We start from the raw sequence: 27,682 nt of genomic DNA on the forward strand, positions 1-27,682 counted from the left end.
GGCCGCTCTTTTAGTGCGCTCGCTGCCAAGCTTTGGAACTCACTTCCTCTCCATATTCACGCCATTGATGAACTTCTGACTTTCAGGAAAGCCGTCAAGACCTTCCTGTTTTCTTTGGAAGCCTAGCACTATCTTGGCTCGTCCACTGACTGCTTATGTGCCGTTTAGAAGCGCCGGGACGCCCCTTTGCTGGGGCAGCTGTGCGCTATATAAATTTGGTTAACATAACATAACATAAAATAACATTCCTGCCCTTTATTTTTGATGCGGGTGCGCAGCAGGAAGTCTTGCTGCGCTGCCGTGCGTCAAAATATAGTAAATGAGGCCCTGGGATCTGAACCCAGCCCGCACCCACTGCCCACCCCCTCCCGTGAGAGGTGAGCAGGGCTCCAGATGGTATAAAAGGGATTCTTCCCCCCCCCCGCCGCCCCAGTGAGGTGAGCAGGGCTCCAGATGGTATAAAAGGGGTTCTGCCCGCCCCAGTGAGGTGAGCGGGGCTCCAGATGGTATACAGGGAGGTTCTGACCCCAGCCTCCCCGTCAGTTAAGGTATTTGTTTCGGCCTGCATCAATGTGTGACTGCTGCAGGCTACGGTAAACTGACGTTTGGAGCCGGGACGTCTCTCTCTGTACAGCCCAGTAAGTCACGTGCTGTGAGGGTGTTACTGCATCTGCCCCGTCCCCTCTTGCCTCAGGAGGGTATGTTAGAACAACAAATCATCACCCGATAAAAAACGTCAGTGACTTAGAGGGTGAGTGAAATGAGCTGTAATGAGCTTCACTGCACTCACATCAGGTGCCACCAATCTCTATTATCTCTGGTGCAACACATGCTGCACACATCATGAGCCACCAAACATACTGGACCAGTGCACATCTGTGGTGCAACAATGGTGCATACATCATGAGCCACCAAACATACTGGACCAGTGCACATCTCTGGTGAAACAATGGTTTCCATATCAGGTGCCACGATTCATACTGGACCAGCGCATATCTCTGGTGCAACAATGGTGCACACATCATGCGCCACCAGTCGCACTGTACCAGTGCACACTTCTGGTGCAATGCATGGTGCATACTTCGCGAGCCACCAATCATGCCACTGCACATCCCTGGTACAACACATGGTGCACACATCATGCACCACCAGTCTTTTTGCACCTGTCCACATCTCTGGTGCAACAATGGTGCTCACATCACATGTCATCAATCAAACGGAAGCAGTGCACCTCTGTGGTGCAACAATGGTTCACACATCAGGTGCCACTATTCATACTGGACCAGCGCAAATCTCTGGTACAACAATGGTGCACACATCAGGTGCCACTATTCATACTGGACCAGCGCAAATCTCTGGTGCAACAAATGGTGCACTGATCACGTGCCACCAGTCATACTACACCCATCCACATCTCTGGTGCAACAATGGTGCACACATCACGTGCCACCAGTCATACTGGACCAGCGCATATCTCTGGTGAAACAAATGGTGCACTGATCACGTGACACCAGTCATACTGCACCAGTCCACATCTCTGGTGCAACAATGGTGCACACATCACGTGCCACCAGTCATACTACACCCATCCACATCTCTGGTGCAACAATGGTGCACACATCCATCACACACCATCTATCATACTGAAACAGTGCACATCTGTGGTGCAACAATGGTGCACGAGTTCTCAGAACTTGTGAGACACCTAGAAGTAGCATCTGGGGGTGTGAGCCTGCTGTGTGCCTGACCTTCTATAGTAGCAAACAGTAGGGCCTGTGTGGAGGGCGGGGCAGGCCCACTCTGCTGTTTGATCTCAGACGTAGCATGGAGTTGGTGTCTGAAGTAGCAGCTGACAGGGTCAGTCTTTACCTGTCTAACCTTCAGCAGCCACATGTACTCCGCACCAGCAGCCGTTCTTCATGTTTCAGGGGTCACAGACTCTCTGGGCACCTACAGTGGAGGCCAGAGACAGTGGGTCTGCCTGGAGGCTCCAAGGTTATGTTAGGATCCAGAGCCAACCTGGGGGTATGTTCAGGGAAGTGGTCAAATACGTGTGGAAACATCTGCTTGCAGCTAGCTCTGTGTGCCCACCACCATCTGACCCCCCCCCGTCCACCAGACACGTGCCCTCATTTTAAAGAAGGCTCCAGCGGTCTCTGGCTCTCCTACCCCGATGAGTGAGGCTCAGAGAACCCTTGGCCTCACTTTGAAGGAGTCTCCGCCGTTCTCCAGCTCTCCTACCCCGATGGGTGGAGGATCAGAAGACACGAGGCCTCACTTTGAAGGACGCTTCACTGGTCTCCAGCTCTCCCACCCCAATGAGTGAGGATGAAAGGAGTCTCAGACGGTGTTATTGTAAAGCCTTTCCCTATAGTGGAACAATAACTACAACAAGCTCATGTTTGGGAGCGGAACAAGACTCAAAGTGCAGCCCAGTAAGTGATTTATGGCAAAAAAGTGTTAAACTCCCTGGGTGCTGAATGTGGAATATTTAGTTGTCCAGCGAATATTTTGGTACCAACATGCTTACCTGCCCACAGAATAGAATAATAGGACCAGGCACTGATGTACTATACCTCGCACTCATTCTCAGGATAACTTCAGTTCCCTCAGTCTTCCTCAAACCCAGAAGATGCAAAACCCACAGAATGTCAGTCTCAGTGTCCTTGCTTCACTCACTTCTGGCACTTTGAAAAGCTTTGTTGTATCCTCCTTCTAGCATTACTGTGAGCTCCTGTGAGTTACTGTGAGTTACTATGTGTTACTATGAGTTACTGTGAGTTATTGTGAGATACAGTGAGTTACTATGAGTTACAATGAGCTACTATGTTACTGTGAGTTACTCTGTGTTACTATGAGTCACTGTGACTTACAGTGAACTACTGTGAGTTACTGTGAGTTACTCTGTGTTACTATGAGTTACTGTGAGTTACAATGAGCTACTGTGTTACTGTGAGTTACTCTGCGTTACTATGAGTTACTGTAAGTTACTCTGTGTTACTATGAGTTACTGTGAGATACTGTGAGTTACTGTGAGTTACTGTGAGTTACAATGAGCTACTGTGTTACTGTGAGTTACTCTGTGTTACTATGAGTTACTGCGAGTTAATCTGTGTTACTATGAGTTACTGTGAGTTACTGTGAGTTAAGTTACTGTGAGTTACTGTCTGTTACTCTTGAGTTACTGTGAGTTACCTTGAGTTATAAAGAGGTACTGTGAGTTACTGCGAGTCACTCTGAGTTACTGCGAGTCACTCTGAGTTACTATGAGTTACTGTGAGTTACCTTGAGTTATAAAGAGGTACTGTGAGTTACTGCGAGTCACTCTGAGTTACTGCGAGTCACTCTGAGTTACTATGAGTTACTGTGAGTTACCGGGTCATGCTTCTGGGTTTGGAGTGTGAGCAGGATTAAGGACCAGAGGCTGGGTGGGTCATGGGGGCTCCTCTGCTGTGCTTGAGGGCACTGCATTGTCATCCATTGTAAAGTGCTGCACTGCACAGAATATCTCGCCCCTCCGGTTAACATATATCTACATACAAAAATGCACACAAACATCTATGCATACATGTGTTGTTCTGTATGAGGATGACCAGATTCAGGTGACCCGTGGACACCAACGGGCGGGGTCTTGAACTGTTGCTAATAACAGTAACTTGCTTTTGTACAGCGCTTCATAGCCCACTTCTGCCATTTCTAAGCACTCGTGTTACTATTCTCCAGACATGGGACTCATTTACCTCCCTTCGTGAGGATGAATGACTGAGCTATCCCTGCTGGGTTTCAAACTCTTTCCAGTCTTTGGCACTGCCTTACTAGCGCTTTGGGTTGTTTTTGTGTAACTGTTGTAACTAGGCCTAGGCGGTAAATTCCGTTCCGTTCGCGGAAGTTGCGGAATTTGGGTAATTTCGCGTTCCGCGGAGAACGCGAAATTGCCCAAAAATCTGCGTTCCGCGACTTCGCGAAATTTTTTGCTTGTTCGCGCTCTCAATATGCGTGTTCGCGAGATATTTCACCCCGAGCACGCAAACAGAGATCGCGAACAGGAAAAAAGTATCGCGAACAAGCAATTCCGCGTGTTCGCGGAATTTCTGCGTGTTCGCGGAGATTTTTTACCGTTTCGCGGAGATTTGCGTAACGCGATTACGCAAATTCCGCCCACCCCTAGTTGTAACACAAACCTGGCGCAAAGTGTTATGCATCGATTTCATATTCCAAAGCAAATCAGGATTCGTATTGGATTGTACTATGCGTTGCTTTGCGTTACTTTGCGTCAAAGGGGCGTTCCACGGTCGGTTCATGGGCGTTTCCAGGCAACCACCATTAGGTTTGATGCAAATCTCTCTCTAGAAACATCCATAGACAGAGATTTGTGCCAAAATCTTACACCTCCTTGAGAGAGGCGTGATGGGGAGAAATGTTTTAATTCCTCATCTGTCCTGCATTGTACAGCGCACACGGAATGCAGGAACGTGTAACGGATACTTTTGTACTTGCAGGATCCCTTTCCAGTACAGAAACAACTTCTTGCACAACACACCCCCTTGCACTGTGGCATAATGTTGTGTGCGTTGGAGCATTACAGTTTAAAGTGCAGCAGCACAGGGAGCGAGGACACAGCACTGTGTCTTCGTAGTTGTGTCTCTCTCTCGCTTTCACACCGTGGAGCGACTCTACAGGCTGCAGCGCGTCGTGTGTAAGGCTGCCCGGGGGGGGGGTCGCGCAGCGGCCCGCCCCTTGGAGGGCGGCCGCCTTAGTGCCACAGGAAGGCACAGGGGTGGGAGGTCGAGTCCCTGGGCTAGTCCGGGGGAGACCCCAACAGATAGCTGTTTCCGGCGAGGGCGGGCAGGATACAGGGGTACTTATACTGTCTCCGCCCCCTCCTCGTCCTCTTGTCCGCTAAGGCGGCCGCCCTCCAAGGGGCGGGCCGCTGCGCGACCCCCCCCCGGGCAGCCTTACATTGACACAGTGAACATGTAACTACCCCTCGAGCTAAATGAGTGCAAATGAGAAGAGGTTTACTTCAAAGACCAACACAATCATGGATTGGAGTAATCTAAAACCGTGATGTCAAAGCCCATAGGTCTGGCTCCTACCTGCTGATGAATGCACCACGGGAGATGAGGGAAGTGAAGAGTACAACCGTGCCTGACTTGGATTCTTGCACATTCCCAGATTTACCAACACTTGTAAGCCTGGGAATGCGTCAAAAAGCGACACCTCCCTGAAGCAGCAATAACAAGAAAAAGTAGCTTTATCTCTCCTCATTGCGTCCCCTTTCCACGTGTGTTGCATTCTGCAGCAAGCACAGAAGGAAGAAATGACCTTTTTATGATTGTTCATGTACAGGTAGATGCCCCTTCCTGCACAAAAACGATCCTGCATGTGACGCAGACGCCCTTGCGGTATGGTGCAAGGTTGCCTGTGTTGGCGGCAGCGCTCGGCAGCCACAAGTTACCAGGGCAGGGTGAGAGCCGCGGAGCATCATATCTTGGTGGAAACAGCACTTTTTGCAACTCTCCCTGTCACGCAACACAGAGCAGAAACTTGTCTTGCTGCATTGCGCTGCGCAAATCGAAACAAATCTACCTCGCAGTGTTTAGAGTTCAATAAACCAGGTTTTATTAGCACTGGTGGGTGAAAGGTCCATAGAAGAACCCCCCCACCCCCTCCACCCCCTCCACCCCCACCCCCTAACCTTGCAGTGCACAGGTCAGTGAAATTTCAGAAATTGAGTAAATCATTAAATTTACACCAATAAAAACGATGTCCTTGTCTTAAAAAAAGTTAAAAACAGTTCACAAGGTTCGTTTGACTCTCTGGATGGAGCCAATGCAAAGAGATTTGTTTTTCGCATTTGATGTGGAAGAGTATTTTGCATCACAGATTCGAAGTGCCTAGATGTTGTGGCAGGAGCTGTGTCAGGGTTCATGCGATAAGTAGTATGGGGTTCTTGTAAAGGGCGCTCTCAGTGTGTGAATACTGCAGGCTCTGAGCTGATCTTTGGGACAGGGACTCGACTCACTGTCCTGCCCCGTAAGTATTGGAATAGATGTATCTCTAAGTGGCTTTATGTGGTCAGTTCTTTGTATTGTACGTATTGCAACATTTATATAGTGCTTACTACCCCATGTGGGGGCTCTGTAGCACTTGCCTTTGTGGGCAACATGCTACGCTGTGTGGAGTGTTTGATTGGAAGGATGTTGTCTTTGTTTTGATTCTATGTGAGAAGCTTTACAATGTCATAAGTGGTCACAGAGGTGTGGTTATCATGTTATGGGAAGCAGCGCTTAGAAGTATGATGAATGAAGAGGTGTGAGAGAGGTGCTTGGCCCTACCAAAAACATTCTTGCAAACTTATTGTGGAAAATTGGTTTCCATTGTGGCCACATTTTTGTGCGTCTCTTGTGGTTCGATTTAAATAAACATGCAAAGACTTGACCCTTTCTTCTCCAAGAAGGTCTTGGACATCTCCGCAGCTCCTCAGGATTCATCCTTTCGGTGGTCCAGAGATGCCCCATCAGGGTGCGAGGGAGCTCTAGGCTTTCATGAACTCACTCCACACTGTGGCAGTGGCCCAGGTGAGCAGAGGTTTCTGATGCATGAACATTGGATCTCCTCTTGACTGCTGTTCATTGGCCATATTCAAAGCCTCGCCTGCTGCAATGGCTGCCTCTGTGGGTGATATCACCAACATCTGCCTGCTCACAGGTTCTGTCTCTGTGGCTTGCAAGCCAGGTTTGATCAACCCCCTTCATGAAAAACCTGGCTGTGATCCAGCTGGCTCTAAAGGTCATCGCCCACTCATTTCACCGGACTCACCTAAAAGTGGGAGGTTTGTGCCTAGGGGTCTCCAACTTGCTGAAAGACTGTGAACTGTGCGCATCAGTCCTGGTGACTGAGTTGAGTCCTCTGTAGTCCACGCAGACCGGAGTTCTGGTGTGGTGCCCTGTAGGGCAGCCTTTGGTACCAACACCACAGGGCTGGACCAGGGACTATAGAGGACTCAATCCCCCCTAAGGCCAGCATATTGGAGACTACCTCCTTGATGTTGACTCTCACCCTGTATTACAACCTGTACATTTTGTTCTGTATAGGGGGTCTGTCGCCTGTGTTGATATCATGGACACACAAATACATGGGTCCAGCGGTGAGACAGAACAGGGAAGCAAACTGTCCCAACAGTTGGTAACAGTCACCCCCCTTTTCTGGGGTCAGGCAGTGGCGTACTGAAACTTAAGAGGGCCCGTTTGCAAAGTACATGGAGGGGCCCCACTCAGGACTCACTCAGGAGCTCCCAAGCCAGGGTACTGTGCTGAGGGGGCCCCCTGGAGCTAGGGGGCTGTGCACACTGCGGGGGCAGCGGGGGCCTTCGTTACGCCACTGGGATCAGGGTGGAAGAGAGGTTGACACCCTACACTGACCCATCATGTCTATGTGCAGAGAGGAGGTGAGGGAGAGGTTTCTTCTCTTCTTCCACTCCCTCATCTGTCATAAGGAGCAGTCTCACTTCGGACCTCTCTAAATGAAGCTTAAGTCGGTTCACATGGAGCACCCTTAGGGGGTGCCTGGGGTCTGGAGATCCACCAGGTAAATGGTCTCTCCCTTTCACTCCTTGATCTTGTATGAGCCAGTCCAGTGGTCCAGGTAAGACAGTGGCTCTAGTGATTCCATGACCTATACTTTCTGGCCAGGTTGAAACTCCACTAGAGTGGCCTTCTGGTCAAACCAGAGCTTCATTACTTCTTGGCTGGGCTCAATATTGCATTTTGCTTTTTCCAAAAGCAATGCATTTAGTTGCGGAGGGCCAGCATATTGCTCACCACATCCAGGGGTTTTTCCTGAGACCTTCCTCCCACCCCTCCCTAAATAAGCTCAGACGCTCCTTTAAAGGATGGCCATAGAGGAGTTCAAAGGGACTGAACCCTACTCCTTTCTGTTAGACCTGGGCGGAGTTTGCGAAGATCTGCTATGTGGAGCTACACAAAGTGATGGAAAAACTCTGTCACGCCCCTCCCCGGAGTTCCACAAGTGCCGTAGTGAGGTAAGAAGCACTGCTCGTGCTGATTTGTAGTGCCAGGAGCTTGTCCCACACTGTAAAATCATCACAAATGGCAACAGGTGCAGTGCAAGAGGGCACAGCTTCTTTCTGCCGCTCTGTCGTTCTACTCGAGTGGCAGCTTCCCCTGCACGAGTGCCAGATTCTCAAAGCGAGCGGCAGTGATCTGTTACAACAGCCTGAGTTGAAAAATCTCACCTGGAGGTTGCCAAGCGCACTATTTTTCACGCTCGCGCTAGCCAGCCAATTTAACGTTGGCGAGCCACAGGAGAGGAAAACCTCCACTCCGCGCTGCTATGCAGAGTTTTTTGGAACTCTGTGCTGTATGTGGAGAGCAGAGTGGGAAAACTCCACAAACAACACGAGCAGAGCATTATTTTGTTCCCAGGCCTACTTTATGTGGGACCTCCCTATAGGTGAAGTGTAGGCATGGCAAGAGGCCGCCCAACATATGCCTCATGGGTTTAGATAGACCCACAATCTTGCCCTTCAAGGTATTTCTGAATCTTTCCACAGGACCATTGGTTTGGGGGTGATAGGGTGTGGTGAACTTGTAGGTTACACCACACTCATCCCACATGGACTTCATGTACTCAGACATGAAGTTAGTGCCTCGGTCAGATACAATCTCCTTTAAGAGCCCCACCCAGGTAAAGATCCCCATCAGAGCTCTCACCACCACAGGTGCAGTCACTGACCTCAGAGGTATTGCCTTTGGGTAGCAGGTGGTGTGGTCCACCAAGACGAGGACAAGCCTGTTGCCTAAGGCTGTCATGGCGTTCAAGGGTTCAATGATATTGATGCCCACCCTTTCAAAGGGGGTGTCAATGAATGGGAGTGGGGTCAGGTGAGCTTTTTGCTTTCTCATTGTTTTCCATTTGTCCTTGCAGGTCGTACAGGACCTACATAATGCATCTGAGGCTGCCTTAATTCTGGGCCCAAAAAAAGTGAGAGAGAAGCTGTGAGAAGTTGGCCTGGTATATGATGTTCACTAGTTAAAGTGACCACCTTGTACCATGCCAAGCAACCCTTATGGTGTGGATGTAAGTCAACCTTTTCGGACCAGCTGCCCTAGTGGTAGCGTAGGCTAAGCAGTCTTTCAGGCTAAACTCGTTTTGGCATGTAAAGCAAGCTGTTTTACCATATGCAACCCCCCTTTATACCAATGAAAGGACACCACACAGATATATATTCAAAATATATATGTATTTATTGCTCAAAGTATCCCCTAGACTCGTTATGAGCACAGGAGCACAAATCGTCAAACAAGAAAGTATTACAATATACAGAAGTTGCACTTTATATGGATAGGCCCTGGTGGCCGCTCAAACCATATACTAAAATAGTGGTATAAGTACCACAAGTAGGAAAGGCAAAAGGCCTAGGGCCTCTAGAATTGCTGGGCCTACAAGGAGCTAACTTCAGTTAGTGACCAGGAGGTCCACGGGTCGCGTGTGCAGTGAGGAAAGTTACACGTGGGCTCCCATAGGTTTTCAATGGGTGCGTAAAAGTTCAAAAGTTACTGCTAGAAGGGTCTTCTGGATGGACTACGAACTTAAGACTTAAAACACAGACACTAGAGATGTTTCTCTACACTAGTGCACCGGAGTGCCAGCTTTACCTCACCCACAGGAAGCGGGTGCATAGGTCTCGAAGTGCGTCGGGTTTCGTCTACCTGTTCAATGGAGCCTGATGACAAAGATGCTGCAGGTGGCCGGTCCAGAAGAGATGCGGTGGATCCAAGGGTGGATCGGAGTTGAAGAAGACCTGAAAGCAGAGGGGACAGTGTTCACAGTCACTAGCCAGTGACCGGCGTGGCACCAGGTAGGTACCAGGCGATGTCGGGTGCAAACAGGTGAAGAGGTGTAGCTTGTCTCTGCAGCCACGCGGTCCCTGAAGGTCGACGACATCCAGGAGTCGGTTCACGATCTGTCCCATGCAGGCTCTCGCTGTCGGCAGTGTCGGCGACTCAAAAGCAGCAAACAAGCCTTGGCAAAAGCAGGAGTCGCAGGAATCAAAGGAAGCTGATTACTCTGACCAGCAAGGTCAGAGGGGCTGCTCCTTTGGAGGGAAGCAGGGGCCAGTCTGGAGCAACCAGATCAGCATCGTAGTTTTAAAATTAGGTCGACAAAATGGCCACTAGCCAGCGGGCTAGGGACTGGGCAGGTGCGTCGAGTCGCAAAGTGCAGAGGAGCCCCACGCAGATCGTGGAGATGCTGGAGGGCTCCCGTTCGGTGCAGATGCTGCTCGGATGTTGGGCTTCTCAGGACCCAAAGCACAACTTAGAGGGAGCCTCTGTTGTTGCGCTTGCAGCTTGTCAAGTGTCTTTCCAAGATGGCTGGCTCCATGTGTCTCGGTGCCTCCACGGGTTCCTTCTTTGCAGGGACTGTGGATCGGGCTGTGAGAGGTCTGGAGGTCTAGTTCTTGTCGGTCTCTGGGCTCGGGCTCCAGCAGGAGGCGGCGGCAAAGCAGACGTCGAGTTGCTGGATGGTGCTTGCGTTAGCAAGATGGTCACTCCCTGACCATAGGGGAGATTTCCTTCAGTCTTCTGTGCATCAGAACGTCGAAGTTCCCGTCTTCTTCTTTGTTTCAAGTTGATTCCAGGATGTCTGAAGTCTTAGGACACAGCTCCTACCTTTAAGCGGATTCTAGGGGCCGGACTACCTGCTAGGTCCCTCCCTAAGGGTGGGACCAGGAAGGGGGGTGGTTACACCCCCAATCCTTTGTCCAGCTCGCCCCAGGTCCGGGGCTGGTGTGCCCCAGGACCGGTTTGAACTAGCATATGCACCGAGGCTCCTTGTGAGCCTCAGGCATGTCTGATTCTATTCAAGCCCTACCTGACCAATACACAAAATCCTGTCTGGGGTGGTGCACGCACCTCCCCTGGCAGGAAACCCTTTGTCCACGTCTCCCAAGCTGGAAGGACTCCCAGCAGCAGGAGGGAAGACTTGTGTCTGTGGTGACAGCATCCATTTTGTGGAGCTGAGGCTATGTCTGATTTTACCCGGGTTTCAGGTTCTGTACATGTCATGTCCCTCTCGAAGGGTGGAATGCTAACCCCGTCGCCAGAATTGGCGAGGGGTTAGTATTCCAATTCGTATGACACCTTACTCGACATGTTTTGATAAAGCCAAACCAAAGATAGCATTTAACCGCGAGGTTCATAATGCACTTAAGAGTATATGGTATGGCGATATCTGGAAACTGTAGAAGGAAGTTGTTCCGACCACTGCAGACAGGCTCAGCTCGTGCCAGAGCACCATCTCACATGGAACCAAGCACTCTGCCTTCAGGATTGTTAAGGCCTGCCATAGGAGTGACTTATAGGTTAACATGTGTTCCATTTAAGGTTAGGTATAGGTATACTACACCTAAGTAAGAGGTGGATACACCAACTTACCCCAGCTGAGTGACCAGCCAGTTGTGTCAAATTTGTTAGGCCAGTCCAGGGGTGGCACAATACATGCTTCAGCCCTTGGTAGGCCTTAGATACACCAATGCCCTGGGTACCTAGTGTACACTGGTACAGGGGCTCACAGGGTGATCTAGTTCCAATGGGTTATGCACCTAGAGTGCATAGTGTCAATTTAGTAGAGAGAACAGCAGGCTGGGGGTCTGATTAGCAGGCCCACCGCCTCAATATGTCAAAAACCAATGAAGCAAAAAGCAAACATTTGGGGTGACCATAGGATAGCAGACCCTACTCTCCTACAGAAGCCTTGCAAAGGTATTGTCTTGCCCCAAATGTCTGACGAGGGGTATGTCATGAGCCACACCCAGTAGGACAGTCTTGTAATTCTGGGGGAGCACCAGCACACGGGCTGCCCCAGAGCCATGAGCCTTAGGCTTACTATAGAGGAGGCCAATCTCCCAGCAGACAATGAATGCCTAACGGCTTCACCTGCTGCATGGGCTGCGGCCGGGTGCCTCAAGCCCTCAAAAGTGGGATAATCTTTCTGTGTTTGGTAGAATTTCTCCCTCGTGGGTCGTCCCTCAACCTGCCAGTTGGCAAACTCAGATAGGTCACCTAGGGTGGCAATGCCTCCCGGTTGGCCCAGGGGCCTCCTCCTTAGGGTCCCAGTCAGCCTTCTCCACGGGAACTTCAGGGGCTGGTTTACTACACCCCTCTCCTTGGCAGCTGTCTGGGCCACTTTCCCAAGCTCCCTTATCTCTCTTCCCGGGCAGCCATGGAGCGTGTGGTCATACAGACCCACTCTGACAATCCCATCATCTACAAGGGAGCCCTGAGCTCTACCTCCCTCCAGGAAGATTTCTCCAGGTTGTTGCCTAAGGTCGTTGCCAATCGAACAATCAACAGGCATGGTTGGCCTCAATGCAACTTTCAGAGAACCAGAGATGCCCCCCACACAAAAGGATCCAGAGACACCCCCGCTCAAAGGGAACCAGAGACACCCCCCACTCAAAGGAAACCAGAGACGCCCCCCACTCAAAGGGAACCAGAGACACTGGTAGATGGCTCTCGTGGTTGCCAAGTCCATGGTATGATGTCATGATCTTCACCAGCAGCGCATGACTCCAGCCCATGGTATGACGTCATCATCGTCGCCAGCAGCTCATAAATCCAGCCCATAGTATGACTTCACGATCTTCCCCACCAGCTCATGAATCCAGGCCCTGGGATGACGTCATCACCGTCGCCAGCAGCTCATGAATCCAGGCCGTGGTATGACGTCATGATCTTTGCTACCAGCACGTAGTAGGTGTAGTATCTGATGGGTAGGGGCTGTCTGCTTGTAGAGTTTTACACACGAGGGCCCCTCTCTGAAGGGTTTTGTGTCTCTGTCTCCCGCGTCCCACCGAGGGGATCCTAGCTGGAGGAAGTGACGCTTTTTGTAAGTCTGTTTGTCACGGTGTGAATTATGGGTCAGGTGCAAAGGTGCTTTTTGGAGGCGGAAGTGTACTAACAGTAAAGCCAAGTAGGTACTAGCGCTATTCATGGGGTTAGTTCTTTGGGGGGCCTTGTGTTTTGATGTTAATTATGGGCACCTACAGATACAACTTTAGAGAAAGAAATATGATTTTTGTTGCTGTAAATCCGTTTTCTATAGAGAATATTACTGGCAGGATATCAAGTGTCTTTAAACAAAAACTGGTAGAAAATGTATAAAATATGAACGAACTGAGGATTCCAAGAGAAAGATACATTTTTCATTTATAAGAAGAGATAAGAATGCGGCGGAGCAACGGGAACTGGTCAAAACCCAAAATTAAATCCAAAAGCTGATATATTCTGATAAACCTTTCAGGAAGGTGAAAATCAATCCCTTTCAAGGTATATTTACCAGCAAGATGGTTGGACCTGGACATAAAAGGCAAAGGCGCGGAGTTCTCCCTCAGGGCGCACCTTGGGCGAGTTGTTTTGTGCCAGAGATGATCAGACAGCGCGAGGCTGATCGTGTCAGAGATGACCCTTGAGAGGGAACCTTATAAAACTCATGCGGTGTCCAAGCCCAGGGACATTTACAGGGTCAAAGTTATGAGTAAAGTAAACTGTTCTCAACTAATACTCTGTTCATTTATAAATCAGAGAAAACATGGGCATATCTACAAGGCGGCGATATAAAATTATTGCCACTTTTGCGGCCGTTTTCAGCCGAAAAGCAGCAATAATTTTATCGCTATATTAGCAAGGTCACGTTATCACGTGAAACCTTGCCTTAGCGCCTGAATTCCTAACGCCCATCTTTGTATCTCTAATGAGATGCAAAGTGGGCGTTCCTCCCCAGGATAACAGGAGAAATGTCGCTAAGCGACATTTCTCCTATTATCAAGCCTCACGCAAAGCAGCATAGCGACAAGAAAAGTAGCGATAACCTCTGTTATCGCTACTTTCCTTACGCCTGCTTTGAAACTGACTTAGCCGTGATATCCTATGTAAGGTGGATATCATGGCTAAGTATGTGAGGCCCTATCAGCAAGTTATCGCCAAACTTTGTGGGATTATCGCTGGGTTTCCAGCGATAATCTCACGTTTGGCAGTTAGTGCTAGGATTTTTATCGCTTTTGAGATAAGCGTTGCTAATAGCACCCTATCTCAGCGATAAAAATCCACACTAGCCAGCGATAATTATCCTATCGCTAAGTGCGCTTAGCGATAATTATCGCCGGTTGTTGCTGATATTCCCCAAAGTTCTTTAAATAGTAAATCCTAAAGGAATCATGGCCTGATCTCTGGTGTTAGTTAGAAGAGGCTGAATGTTATCCTCACTGCCTCCTCTGATCTTGAGGTAGAGGTGTTAGAAGGCTGTGGAGCATACTTGCAACAGGCAGCGATAATTATCGCTGATTTTGTATACCGCATTTTTTTTTATCGCTGGAATATTCCGCCAGGCAAGCGTTGTATTAACAACGCTTAGCGCCATGGCGATGTATATTCCAGCGATAGCGCCCTTTTCCATGGAAAATTGCTGGTTTTCCAGTGATGTTCCATGTAAAACGGCGATATGCTTGATGATATGACCCTGTGGTCATATCACATGAATCCACCTCCCATGTTAGGTATGCCTTACTCAGGAATTTAACACACGTTAAATTCCTGCGTTAAGGCATACTTAGCGCGATTAAAATAATCGCTTCCCCGCATTGTAAATATCGCGAAGCTGCCTTCGCAATATTAAACCATGTTGTTTCCACAGACACGTCTACTTTGCCTCTCATTAGCGATGCGAAGTTAGGCGTGTTGAAAACAGGAGCAAAATCAGAAAAGATACGCAATAGTGTGTCTTTGCTGATAAGGCAGTAAAATTATTGCCGCTTATCGGCCGAAAACGGCCGCAAAAGCGGCGATAATTTTCTATCGCCACATTGTTAATATGCCCCTGTGTGTTATTCTCACTGCCTCCTCTGATCTTGAGGTAGAGGTGTGAGGAGGCTGCGTGTTATTCTCACTGCCTCCTCTGATCTTGAGGTAGAGGTGTTAGGAGGCTGCAAGTTATTCTCACTGCCTCCTCTGAACTTGAGGTAGAGGTGTTAGGAGGCTACGAGTTATCCTCAATGCCTCCTCTGATCTTGAGGTAGAGATGTTAGGAGGCTGCGTGTTATCCTCACTGCCTCCTCTGAACTTGAGGTAGAGGTGTTAGGAGGCTACAAGTTATTCTCACTGCCTCCTCTGATCTTGAGGTAGAGATGTTAGGAGGCTGTGTGTTATTCTCACTGCCTCCTCTGATCTTGAGGTAGAGGTGTGAGGAGGCTGCGTGTTATTCTCACTGCCTCCTCTGATCTTGAGGTAGAGGTGTGAGGAGGCTGCGTGTTATTCCCACTGCCTCCTCTGATCTTGAGGTAGAGGTGTGAGGAGGCTGCGTGTTACTCTCACCTCCGCCTCTGCTCTTGAGGTAGAGGTGTTAAGAGGCTACGAGTTGTTCTCACTGCGTCCTCTGATCTTGAGGTAGAGATGTTAGGAGGCTGCGTGTTACTCTCACCTCCTCCTCTGCTCTTGAGGTAGAGGTGTTAGGAGGCTGCGTGTTACTCTCACCTCCTCCTCTGCTCTTGAGGTAGAGGTGTTAGGAGGCTGCGTGTTATTCTCACTGCGTCCTCTGATCTTGAGGTAGAGATGTTAGGAGGCTGCGTGTTACTCTCACCTCCTCCTCTGCTCTTGAGGTAGAGGTGTTAGGAGGCTGCGTGTTACTCTCACTGCCTCCTCTGCTCTTGAGGTAGAGGTGTTAGGAGGCTGCGTGTTACTCTCACCTCCTCCTCTGCCCTTGAGGTAGAGGTGTGAGGAGGCTGCGTGTTATTCCCACTGCCTCCTCTGATCTTGAGGTAGAGGTGTGAGGAGGCTGCGTGTTACTCTCACCTCCGCCTCTGCTCTTGAGGTAGAGGTGTTAAGAGGCTACGAGTTATTCTCACTGCGTCCTCTGATCTTGAGGTAGAGATGTTAGGAGGCTGCATGTTACTCTCACCTCCTCCTCTGCTCTTGAGGTAGAGGTGTTAGGAGGCTGTGTGTTATTCTCACTGCGTCCTCTGATCTTGAGGTAGAGATGTTAGGAGGCTGCGTGTTACTCTCACCTCCTCCTCTGCTCTTGAGGTAGAGGTGTTAGAAGGCTGCGTGCTACTCTCACCTCCGCCTCTGCTCTTGAGGTAGAGGTGTTAGGAGGCTGCGTGTTACTCTCACCTCCTCCTCTGCTCTTGAGGTAGAGGTGTTAGGAGGCTGCATGTTACTCTCACTGCGTCCTCTGATCTTGAGGTAGAGATGTTAGGAGGCTGCGTGTTACTCTCACCTCCGCCTCTGCTCTTGAGGTAGAGGTGTTAGGAGGCTGCGTGTTACTCTCACTGCCTCCTCTGCTCTTGAGGTAGAGGTGTTAGGAGGCTGTGTGTTACTCTCACCTCCTCCTCTGCCCTTGAGGTAGAGGTGTTAGGAGGCTGCGTGTTATTCTCACTGCGTCCTCTGATCTTGAGGTAGAGATGTTAGGAGGCTGCGTGTTACTCTCACCTCCTCCTCTGCTCTTGAGGTAGAAGTGTTAGGAGGCTGCGTGTTACTCTCACCTCCTCCTCTGCTCTTGAGGTAGAGATGTTAGGAGGCTGCGTGTTACTCTCACCTCCTCCTCTGCTCTTGAGGTAGAGGTGTTAGGAGGCTGCGTGTTACTCTCACCTCCTCCTCTGCTCTTGAGGTAGTGGTGTTAGGAGGCTGCGTCTTATTCTCACTCCTGCCGCTAACCTCAGAGTAGAGGTATTAGTTAAAAGTGGCTGCTGTTGTTTTCTCTTCCTATTCGGATGTCATTGTGTAAGTATTAGTTAGGAGGCCGTATATCAGTTTTGCTGTCTCCAGTGATCTTGGAGTTTGAAGTGTGGATTCAGAGATGCTCTTCCAGCAGCGTCCTAAGAGGCATATTAACAAGGGCTTTATCTCCGCTTTTTTGGCTTTAACCCGTTAACCGCGGCGTAAAATCCGCTGCGGTGCGGGTGAAATCGTGCGCAGGCGGGGCCGCGTCGGCCAATGGACGTGCGCTACACTACGGAGGTAGTGTTCGCGACGGCCGTTGGCCGACGCACGCATTGAAGGGGTTAAAAGCCAAAGAAGCGGAGATAAAAATATCGCCCTATCAACAACAGGGTGCTAACATGCAAAATCGCATGTTAGCACCCTTTTTCACTACGCTTCCCTTTGCATCTGTAATGAGAAGCAAAGTGGGCGTTCCAGAGCAAAATAATAGGAGAAATGTCGCTAAGCGACATTTCTCCTATTATCAAGCTTCACGGTAACCCTGTTAGAGACAAAAAAAGCAGCGCTAACCACGGTTAACGCTGCTTTTTTACGTCTGCTAACTTTCAGACTTAGCCATGTAATCCAATGGGAGGTGGATTACATGGCTAAGTCCACCATGGGCTATCAACAAGGATATCCCTATTCTTGTAGTTTTATCGCTGCATTACCAGCAATAACCTCCCAAAATGCCGCTATCGCTGGATTTTTTATCGCCTAGGCGGTTAGCGTTGTTAATAACGCGATAACGAGGCGATATCGCGTTATCGCTGGATTTTTTATCGCCTAGGCGGTTAGCGTTGTTAATAACGCGATAACGAGGCGATATTATCCAGCGATCGCGGGCGTTAAGAAAATTAACGCAAAGCGCCCTTAACGTTAATTTTCCCTGTTCCTTGTTAATATGCCCCCAGGTTCTCAGGTTTAGCTGTTTTAGTGAAACGAGTCCGCTTATTCTTGTCACTGATCTCAGTGTTAGGAGGGTCTGTGATCTGCGGCTGCCTGACATCCTCACTGCCACCTTGGAGAACAGTTTGAGACAGGGCGGCAGTGCTCTGTTCAAATGTAAGGTTTCACCTCCACATCTTTCCATATGTCCTTGAAAATATCTCTGGCAAGACCCCTGTTCATTTACAACACGCGATTCATTAGAAAAAAACAGAATAAACTCTGGCCGAGGTCTCTGTGAGAAGGTGGCCTGATATATGCTGTCCACTAGTTCTAGTGGGCACCTTGTATCAGTCCAAACAACCCCTTATGGTGATAGGTTAAAGACAACCTTTATTGAAAGCTATCCTAGTGGTAGCTATGGAGAGCAGCCTTCAGGCTAAGTCTTGAAGGAATTTACCGACCGCATTGAGCAGGCTGGTAATAACTCCAAGGAGATATTCCATATAGTCCAGAGCTTCACTGCCCCTGCTGCTCTCAAGTGTTCGGGCCCGGTCTCTGTTGATTGGTGCAACACCCTTTTGGGTTTCTTCGCGGATAAAATCCGGTTGATACAGCAGTCCCTAACGGCTTGGGCGGCGCCATGGATGGATGACGGACAGACGGTGCCTCTTCAGGGCGCCTCCAAACACGTCCTGTCGGTCTTCTCACCGGTTGATGCCGCCAGCACTCTCAAATTGCTTAAGGGCCTCAAGTCCGGCTCCCCCACTGATTGCTGTCCAGCTAGACTGTTGGCAGCGGTCGCAGAGACCATTAATCCGGAGGTTAATGTCATTATCAACCTCTCTCTTGAGGGTGCTTGGGTTCCACCGGAATGGAAGCAGGCCAAAATTCTTCCTTTATTGAAGAAACCGACCCTTGACCCCTCTCTGCCTTGCAACTACCGTCCTATCTCCCTCCTTCCTAGCCTTGCTAAGGTATGTGAGAAGGCAGTGACTAGGCAACTTTCCGAGTTTGTGGAAAGTTCTGAGGCCTTGCACCCAGCCCAGTCTGGCTTTCGGGCCTCTTACAGCACGTAGTCGGCACTGGTGGAGATCTCAGAGGCTATCCGGGACTGTTTAGATGCGGGCGGCAGAGCAGCTCTGGAGATGCTTGATCTGTCTGCCGCATTTGATACGGTGCCTCATGCCAGATTGCTTTCCCGCCTCTCCGAGATTGGTGTCTCTGGCCTGGCTTTAGCCTGGCTGTGGTCCTTTCTGGAGGGCCGTTTCCAACAGGTTTGGCTGCCTCCCACTGCCTCTCTTCTACAGGAGGTCTCTACCGGCATCCCCCAGGGCTCGTCACTTAGCCCCCTTCTTTTTAACATCTACGTTACACCGCTGGTCTTTTTGGCTGAGAAGCTGGGGGCTAAGGTGATAGCCTATGCCGACGACACTCAGCTTCTTTTCACATGGAACAAGGGGGATGATTCCGTGCTGCCTGTTCAGAAGTGCTTGTCCTCGGTATTTGGTTGGCTTGCCAGGGCTCAACTCAAATGCAACGATGACAAATCGGAGATTCTTCTCTTTGGTAACTTTCCCTCGGATTTCAGAGATAGGATCTGGCCCCCTGACCTTTCCCCCCCCTCTTCCAAGGGGAGCTCCGTAAAAAATCTTGGAGTGTGGTTCGAGGACAATCTGTCTTTTGCGACCCAGGTGAAGAAGGTCTCGGGTGGTTGTTTTGGCCTTCTTAACCCCTTGAGTGCCCCGCCCTTTCCCCGCCCTGTGCCGGCCCTTTCATTAGCGGGCGGGGTTCATGACGAGATAGTCTCGTCATGGGCACAGTGCAACCGCGGCCCATGACGAGACCATCTCGTCATGGGCACTCAAGAGGTTAAGGTCCTCAGGAGTTTTCTCCTACTTCTCCCTAGACCGGCGAAGGAAACGGTTGTTCGGGCTTTGGTTTTTTTCCCGCTTGGACTACGCCAATGCCCTCTATGTTGGCCTGCCTGGCTACTCCTTGAACAAACTTCAAGTGATCCAGAATGCGGCCGCTAGGCTCATCCTTGGTATCTCTAGAAGGTGCAGTGTCCGCTCTCATCTTCAGGCCTTGCACTGGCTGCCCATGATTGAGAGGGTTAAGTTCAAGGCTCTGGTTATTGCCCACACCGCCCTTCATAACCTGGGGCCTATCTATCTGCAGAGGCGGTTCGCCTTTTATGTGCCGGCCAGAACCCTCCGGTCATCAGCTCTTTTACTTGCGAGGGTTCCACGCTTTTCCCGGTCTAGGATTGGGGGCAGCTCTCTTGCTGTCAAAGCTGCCGCTGCTCTGAACTCTCTCCCATTTTTCTTGCGCAATACCCAGGACCCTGGCTGTTTTAAGCGCCTCCTTAAAACTTATTTGTTTCCATAAATTCACCTGTTTTTGCTCCTACCTTGGCTCTTCCTCCTCTTGGGCTCGCGCTGGGACACTCTTCGGAGTAACTACTGCGCGTTATAAAAATCTTTTAACATAACATAACATAACATAACATAACAAAGCAGCTTGTTCTACCAGTCTATAATCTCTTGAATGATCAAATGAAGGACAACCACACCAGGTATATATTCAAAATATATGTATTTAGGATAAAACACACCCCTCTAGTCTCTTTATGAGACTGGAGTTCGAAGCACTTAAGTTACAAGATAGCAATCATCAGTAATAGCACAAATACACGTTTGGGCCCTAGGGGCGTACCAAACCATATACCAAAAAAGTGGTATAAGAACCATGACTGAACTAGACACAAGGCCTAGAGCCTGTAGAATCGCTGGGACCCCAAAGAACCACCCAAGGTAGTGACACAGGGGACCCACGGGGACTGTATGCAGTGTGTAAACACAACCGCGGGTTCCCGTTCTCTTCTATGGGCAATGTCGCGTTTGGAAATTTAAAGATTAGGGACACTTCTAATGGAGTCAGGACCAAACCCTTTTGGACTTAAGAAGTTCTAGGGCTAGCACCCATGGGAGCACAGGAGTACTCGAGTTACCTCACACCGGGAAAGCCGGGTGCATAGGTGTCTTTTGGTGTGGGGTCGCGTCATCGATTGCAATCGAAGCCTGCAAAGAACTGCTGCTGCTGTGAAGAGGAGAAGTGTCCGAAGAGATCAAAGCCTGGATTTGGGTTGGAAGGAACCTGAAAGCAGAGGGGACAGAGTTTGGGTCACTAGCCAGTGACCAAGGGCAGAATGGACCAATGCCCGCAGATGTCGGGTGCTTCGGGTGAGTTGATGGGTGTCTTGACTCTTCAGCCACGAGGTCCAGGAGGCGTCAATAAAGTCCGCGAGCCAGATTCGAGCTGTCCCATGAAGTCTGTCGAGTGTTGCGATGTCGGCGACCAGAATGGACCCAGCAAGCCTTGACAACGGCAAGTCACAGGAATTCAGAGAAAGGAATGCGGTGCAGACCAGCAAGGTGTGAGGGACTCACCCAGCAAGGGTAAGTCAGGGCACATCTGGAGCAACCAGGAAAGCCCAAGCAGAAAAGGAGTTGCCTTTGTGGGGACCCACTAACCAACGGGCTAGTGATCGCGAAGGTGCCTCGAGCGGTTGCACTTGAAACTGGCCCACGGGTCACTCATGGAGTGAAGGCCAGCAATCTTCAGTGCAGGAGGTGCTCAAGGCTGGGGCTACTCGGAGCCCAAAGCACAACTTCGAGGAAGCCCAGGAAGATGCTGTTGCGGCAAAAAATCACGGTGTCCAGGGGTCCACGTCACCCACGATAGCCACGGGCCTCAGCTTTGCTGTGGACTTCTGAAATCTGGAAATCCACCTCTGGTGATGCAAAGACTTCGGTGTCCAGCGGGAGCTTCAGCAATGCAGACCGGTCAGTTGCTTCTTTGGTGCCTGCGAAGCAGGGGAGTCACTCCTTGACCCCAAGGGAGATTTCTTCCGTCTTCTAGTCATGATAGAAAGTCAAAGGTCCAGGATATATGTGATCTTGCTCTCATTCTCACTGTGGTCTTGGGTCTCATTCTCCCTGTGATCTCAGTTCTCATTCTCACTGTGGTCTTGAGTCTCCTTCTCCCTGTGATCTCAGTTCTCATTCTCACTGTGGTCTTGGGTCTCATTCTCCCTGTGATCTCAGTTCTCATTCTCACTGTGGTCTTGAGTCTCCTTCTCCCTGTGATCTCAGTTCTCATTCTCACTGTGGTCTTGCGTCTCATTCTCCCCCTGGTCTTGGGCCGTCTTCTCCCATTCATCTAGGTCTTCTTCTCTGAATGATGCCAGGTCTCCTTCTCCCCGTGATCTCAGGTCTAATTTTCCCTGTGATCTCAGGAATCCATCAGATCTCCCTCTCCCTGTGGTCTCAGATGTCAACATATTTTGTTCTCCCTATGTTCTCAGGTATGATTCAGAACTTTTCAGTCTGTGGTTTCAGGTCTCCTTCCCCCTGCGGTCCTGAGTCTCCTTGCTATAGTGCCACATCTCCTTCTCCCTATCACCTCCTTCTCCATGAGGTCTTAGGAGCCCTTCCAACTGTGGTCTGGGATCCTTTTTTTCTTGTGGTCTCGGGTCTCCTTCTTTTTGCAGTCTCAGGTTTTCTACCTTTGGCCTCAGATCACCTTCTCACATGATCTTGTGTATTCATCTCATCATGGTCTTCTCAGATCTCCTTCCCCTTTAGCCTCAGGTCTCCTTACTCTGTGATCTCAGGTCTCCTTATCCTTGTGGTTTTAGGTCAGCATCAAGTCTCCTATTCCCTGTGATCTCGGGTCTCCTCCTTCTGGTTTTGGGTCTCCTTCACCCTGTGTTCTTGGATCTCCCTCACCCTGTGCTTTGGGCTCTCCCTCACCCTGTGTTCTCTTGTTTCCCTTTCTCTGTAGTCTCGTGTTTCCATCAAGTCTCTTTCTTCCGGTGGTCTTTTTCTATCAAGGGTCTGAGGTCTCCTTCTTCCTATGGTCTTGTGTGTCCTTCTACCGGTGGTCTTAGGTCTAATTTTTTTCTATGGTCTCAGTGTCTCCTTCTCTCTGTGGTTTACGGTGTTCTTCTATCTGTCGTCTCATGTCTTCATCAGATCTCTTTCTACCTGTTGTCTCAGGTCTTCTTCTTGTAGTCCTGGCTCTCCATTGGGGTTCCTTCTTCCTGTGGTCTTAGATCTCCTTCTCCCTGTGGTATCAGGACTCCTGATCCTTGTGATCTTGGGTCTCCATCTCTCTGTGATCTAATGTCTCCTTTTCTCCTGAGACCTCAGGTCTCCTTCTATCAGTGGTCTCATGTCTCCTTCTCCCTGTGGTCTCATATATTCTTCTACCTGTGGACTCAGGTGTATTTTCATCTTTAGTCTCAGGTCTCCTTCTTACTGTGTTCTCACATCTTCTTCTTTTTGTGAACTTAGGAGTACATCTAGCTGTTGTTTCATGTCTCCATCAGGCCCTTTTTTACCTGTGGTCTCAGGTCTCCTTCTCCCTGTAGTCTTGACGCTGTATCAGGACTCCTTCTCCCTGTGGTCTCAGGTCTCCTTCTCCCTGTAGTCTTGAAGCTATATCAGGAATCCTTCTCCCTGTGGTCTCAGGTCTCCGTCTCCCTGTAGTCTTGATGCTATATCAGGACTCCTTCTTCTTGTAGTCTCATGTCTGCTTCTCCGTGTACTTTTGATGCTACATCAGGACTCCTCCCTGTAGTCTCAGATCTCCATCTTCCTCTGATCTTCTCGCTCCTTTTCCCTGTGGTTTCAGTTCTCCATCAAGCCTCCTTCTCCCTATGATCTCAGTCTACTTGCCCTGTGCTCTCTGGTCTCCCTCTTCCTGTGTTCTCAGGTCTCCTTCTATCGGTGATCTCAGATCTCCTTCTCCCTAAGGCTACCTGTGGGCTCAGGTGTACTTTTCTCTTTAGTGTCAGATTTCATTCTTGCTGTGTCTTACGTCCCCTTCTCTCTGTGGCCCTAAGTGTTCTATCTGTTGTCTTATGTTTCCATCAGGTCTCCTTCTACTTGTCGTCTCAGGTCTGCCTCTCCCTTTGGTCTACGCTCTCCAACAGGACACTTTCTCCCTGTGGTCTTATGTCTCCTTGTCCCTGTGGTCTCAGGTCTCCTTCTCCCTGTTATCTTAGGTCTTTTTCTTCACAAGGTCTCTGGTTCACTTCTCCCAGTGGTCTCAGGTCTCTTGATCTCATACTGTTTCGGTCCTGGTTCTCCTTATGTAAGTGGTTCCTTATCCCTGTAGTATCTCATCACCTTCTCCCCCTGTCACTACACTCCTCTACGCTGACACGCTGGTTGAGGAAAGAGATGCTTTTTGTGAGAGTGTTTGTCACAGTGAGACTCATGGTTCAGGCTGGAAGATGTTCTTCGGAGACGGAACTAGGTTAACAGTAAAGCCAGGTAGGCACTCACCACTAAAGCATGGTTGAGAACTTAGAAACATAACTTACAAAGCAAATAACCTTTAAGCAGAATCATTTGAGGTGATTTTGTAGCTAAATATAGCCACATCCACTTCTATCTGGATTCATGTTTCTGCTGACAGGGCCCCTTCAGACCGACCACCGATCAGAGGTCCGGCCATCTGTCTATGTGCCTGAGACAGTCTGCCCTATGTGGAAGAGACGGTCTGACATAGCGTATTTCCTGCTCGAGACATCCAGAAAAATCCTTGCAGTCCCAATAGAAAAAAGAAAAAATTACCCCCAGAGCTTTGAAAAAAACTTTAAGGGTATCAGGGCCATTATTTTTCTTTAAGGTATTGGCTTCTTTATTTAAACAATACGCTGTATTAAACAATGCGGACGTTCAGTAAAGTTACAATACTTCAGAGGGGATCCCCATGGTGGCGGCCCCTTTCAAAGCACAGAGCGCTCCGCCAAGCAGGCAGAGACCGCTAACGATGGCGGGCTCAAGGTCCGTTAGGGCAATGGTAAAGATGGCGGGCTCTATGTCCGCTAGGGCGATAGTAAAGATGGCGGGCTCAATGTCCGCTAGGGTAATGGTAAAGATGGTGTACTCTATGTCCGCAAGGGCGACAGTAAAGATGGCGGTCTCTATGTCCACAAGAGGAACAGTAAAGATGGCGGGCTCAGTGTCTGCTTGGGCAATGGTAAAGACAGCGGGCTCCATGTCAGCTAGGGCAACAGTAAAGATGGCGGGCTCAATGTTAGCTAGGACAGTGGTACAGATGGAGACCTCTATGTCCGCCAGGGATGCAGAGACCACAAAAGATGGAGTGCTCTATGTCCGCCAGGCAGGCGGAGATCACTAAAGATGGCGGGCTATATGTCCGCCAGACAGGCAGAGATTGCTAAAGATGGTGTGCTCTATGACCGCCAGACAGGCAGAGATCGCTAAAGATGGCATGCTCTATGTCCGCCAGGCAGGCAGGGACCGCTAAAGATGGCGTGCTCTATGTCCGCCAGGCCAGCAGAGACCGCTAAACCTAGCGGGCTATATGTACGCCAGGCAGGCAGAGACCACTAAAGAAGGCGTGCTCTATGTCCACCAGGCAGGCAGAGACCACTGAAGATGTCAGGCTCTGTGTCCGCCAGGCAGGCAGGCAGGGCCCGCTAAAGATGGCATGCTCTATGTCCACCAGGCAGGCAGGGACTGCTAAAGATGGCATGCTCTATGTTCTCCAGGCAGGAATAGACCGCTAAAGATGGCGTGCTCTATGTCCGCCAGGCAGGCACAGACTGCTAAAGATCGCATACTCTATGTCCGCCATGCATGCAGGTACCGATAAAGATGGCGTGCTCTATGTCCATCAGGCAGGCACAGACTGCTAAAGATGGCATGCTCTATGTCCGCCAGGCAGGCAGGGACCGCTAAAGATGGCGGGCTGTATGTCCACCAGGCAGGCAGGGACCACTAAAGATGGCGTGCTCTATGTCTGCCAGGCAGGCAGAGATCACTAAAGATGGCGTGCTCTATGTCCACCAGGCAGGCAGAGACCACTAAATATGGCGTGCTCTATATCCGCCAGGCAGGCAGAGATCGCTAAAGATGGCGGGCTCTATGTCCACCAGGCAGGTAGAGATCGCTAAAGATGGCGTGCTCTATGTCTGCCAGGCAGGCAGAGACCACTAAAGATGGTGTGCTCTATGCCCGCCAAGCAGGCAGGGACCGCTAAAGATGGCGTGCTCTATGTCCACCAGGCAGGCAGAGACCACTAAAGATGGTGTGCTCTATATCCGCCAGGCAGGCAGAGATCGCTAAAGATGGCGGGCTCTATGTCCCCAGGCAGGCAGAGACCGCTAAAGATGGTGGGCTCTATGTCCGCTAGGGCAGCAGGGTACAGGCGGTGCGGAGTGCAGCGCCCCACACTCTGAAGGAAGTCAGAGAAAGGAACATAAAACAAATTGTCAAGAGCAGCTTCTTGATATTGTGGAGTCTTTCTCCCACAACACAGTGCTGGAGAAAACAACTAATGGTGCTCTGTAATTCTCATCCTCCATGCGGACTCTTATATTGGGTTGCTGCAGCTTCTTGCACCCCTAGTTCCAGCTCCACTGCTGGGTGAAGAGATTGGATAAAACCTTAAGTTAAATCTCAGAATTATGAAGACTGCTCTGCCTCTCAGAAATAAAGAATTCAATGAATGTGATTGAATAAAAGCACCCCCCCCCCCATAGCCCCCAGGTCTGTCAGGGCAGATGGGGTGTTTCACGTCAGCGAAGTAGGGCAGAGGGACCCTGATGACAGCAGGAAAGAGAGAGGAGTTTGTACATTATGAGGAAACTTCTTCAAACCTGTGGATCGTGAACATTTAATCAGCTTGAGTCACAACAAATATAAGCAGTGAAATGTTGATGCAGTTTCATATCTTTAATATAAAATGTCTTTAATATAAAATGTTATGAAAAGGCGGAGCCTGCTTTCAGGGTCAGATAATTAGTTAAGAAATGTTCAGCACCATGGCCACTGCCTCCACTGATCTCAGGGTCAGGGGTGCTAGTTAGGAGAAGGCTGCAGGTTAATCTCATTGTGTAATGTCCTCCGGCGGGGTAGCGGTTCAGTCTACCCACGCCCGGAGAGTATGCCGTAGCGCTGGCGCATGACGCCATGCGCTAGTATAAAATTAAGAGGCGTGGCCCCGTATAGTTAGTCGGGACCAAGCAATAGAACCAAGTTCCTGTGTCACGTATTCATTGCGGCCGCTGCAGCGTGCGCTAATTACCCCGCGCAGCGGCCCCTTTACACTGGAGACGATGCGGTGATGAGCTCACCCCGCTTCCCTTATCAGCTGATTGTTGTGAGTGACCTGTGCCAGGTAATGAGGCCCTGCAGCCCCATAGTGTGCCAACCTGCTGCTTCTCATCAAGGCTCTGCAGCCACAAGGTGAACCAGCCAGACAGTGCAAGCCAGCTGTCTCTACTTGCAGCACTGCAGCCACATTGAGGGCCAGCCTCCTGCCACTGACAGAAGCCCAACAACCCTTGTGAGTACCAGTGCTCAGGCCAGTGAATCGCCCCAGCGCCCGGCCTACATACACACGTGCGTCTGGCCCTCAGCGCCCCCTGGTGGACGTCAACGATGGAGTCAGGCAGTGACATTGTGACACACTGTGCCAGGGCCCATCTATGTCGCGGCAGGTAGGCAGGCAGTGCTCGTGCCATGAGGTGTTCCCACAGCTGCTTCAAGATGGCATCGATCCCGGCCATCGAGCCCTTCGAGTGGATGATGCCCCCTCCTCCCTCACCCCTAAATGGAGAGATTGGACTGACCAACTCCACATCTATTTTGAAGGGACAGGTATAGCTCGCGATAGGCGCAGGGCACTGCTCCTCCACCTGGGAGGCAAGGACATACATCGCATCTATAAAACGCTGGTAGAGGCCACCCCCAAGACGTATGCGACGCTGCTCAACGCCCTGAATGCGCACTTCGAGCCGATGGCAAACAGAGACTATGATAGATTTATCTTTTAACAAGCCAAGCAGGAGGCGGAGGAATCGTTGGATGCATTCCTCGGGCGTTTGAATGAACTGGCCAGCACGTGCGGGTTCCAAGATGAACAGGTGGAAATCAGGGCACAGATAATACGTGGCTGTTACTCCTCAAAGCTCA

General features: G+C 50.1%; 1 gene segment (V, D, J or C); it reads left to right on the forward strand.

The window, feature by feature from the left end:
- The window catches only part of LOC146808647 (T-cell receptor alpha chain constant-like), an 805,797-nt gene that overhangs the window by 620,909 nt on the left and 157,206 nt on the right, over positions 1–27,682 (forward strand).

The sequence above is a fragment of the Triturus cristatus genome, chromosome 8, assembly GCF_964204655.1.
Source record: "Triturus cristatus chromosome 8, aTriCri1.1, whole genome shotgun sequence".
In the NCBI taxonomy this organism is placed as follows: Eukaryota; Metazoa; Chordata; class Amphibia; order Caudata; family Salamandridae; genus Triturus; species Triturus cristatus.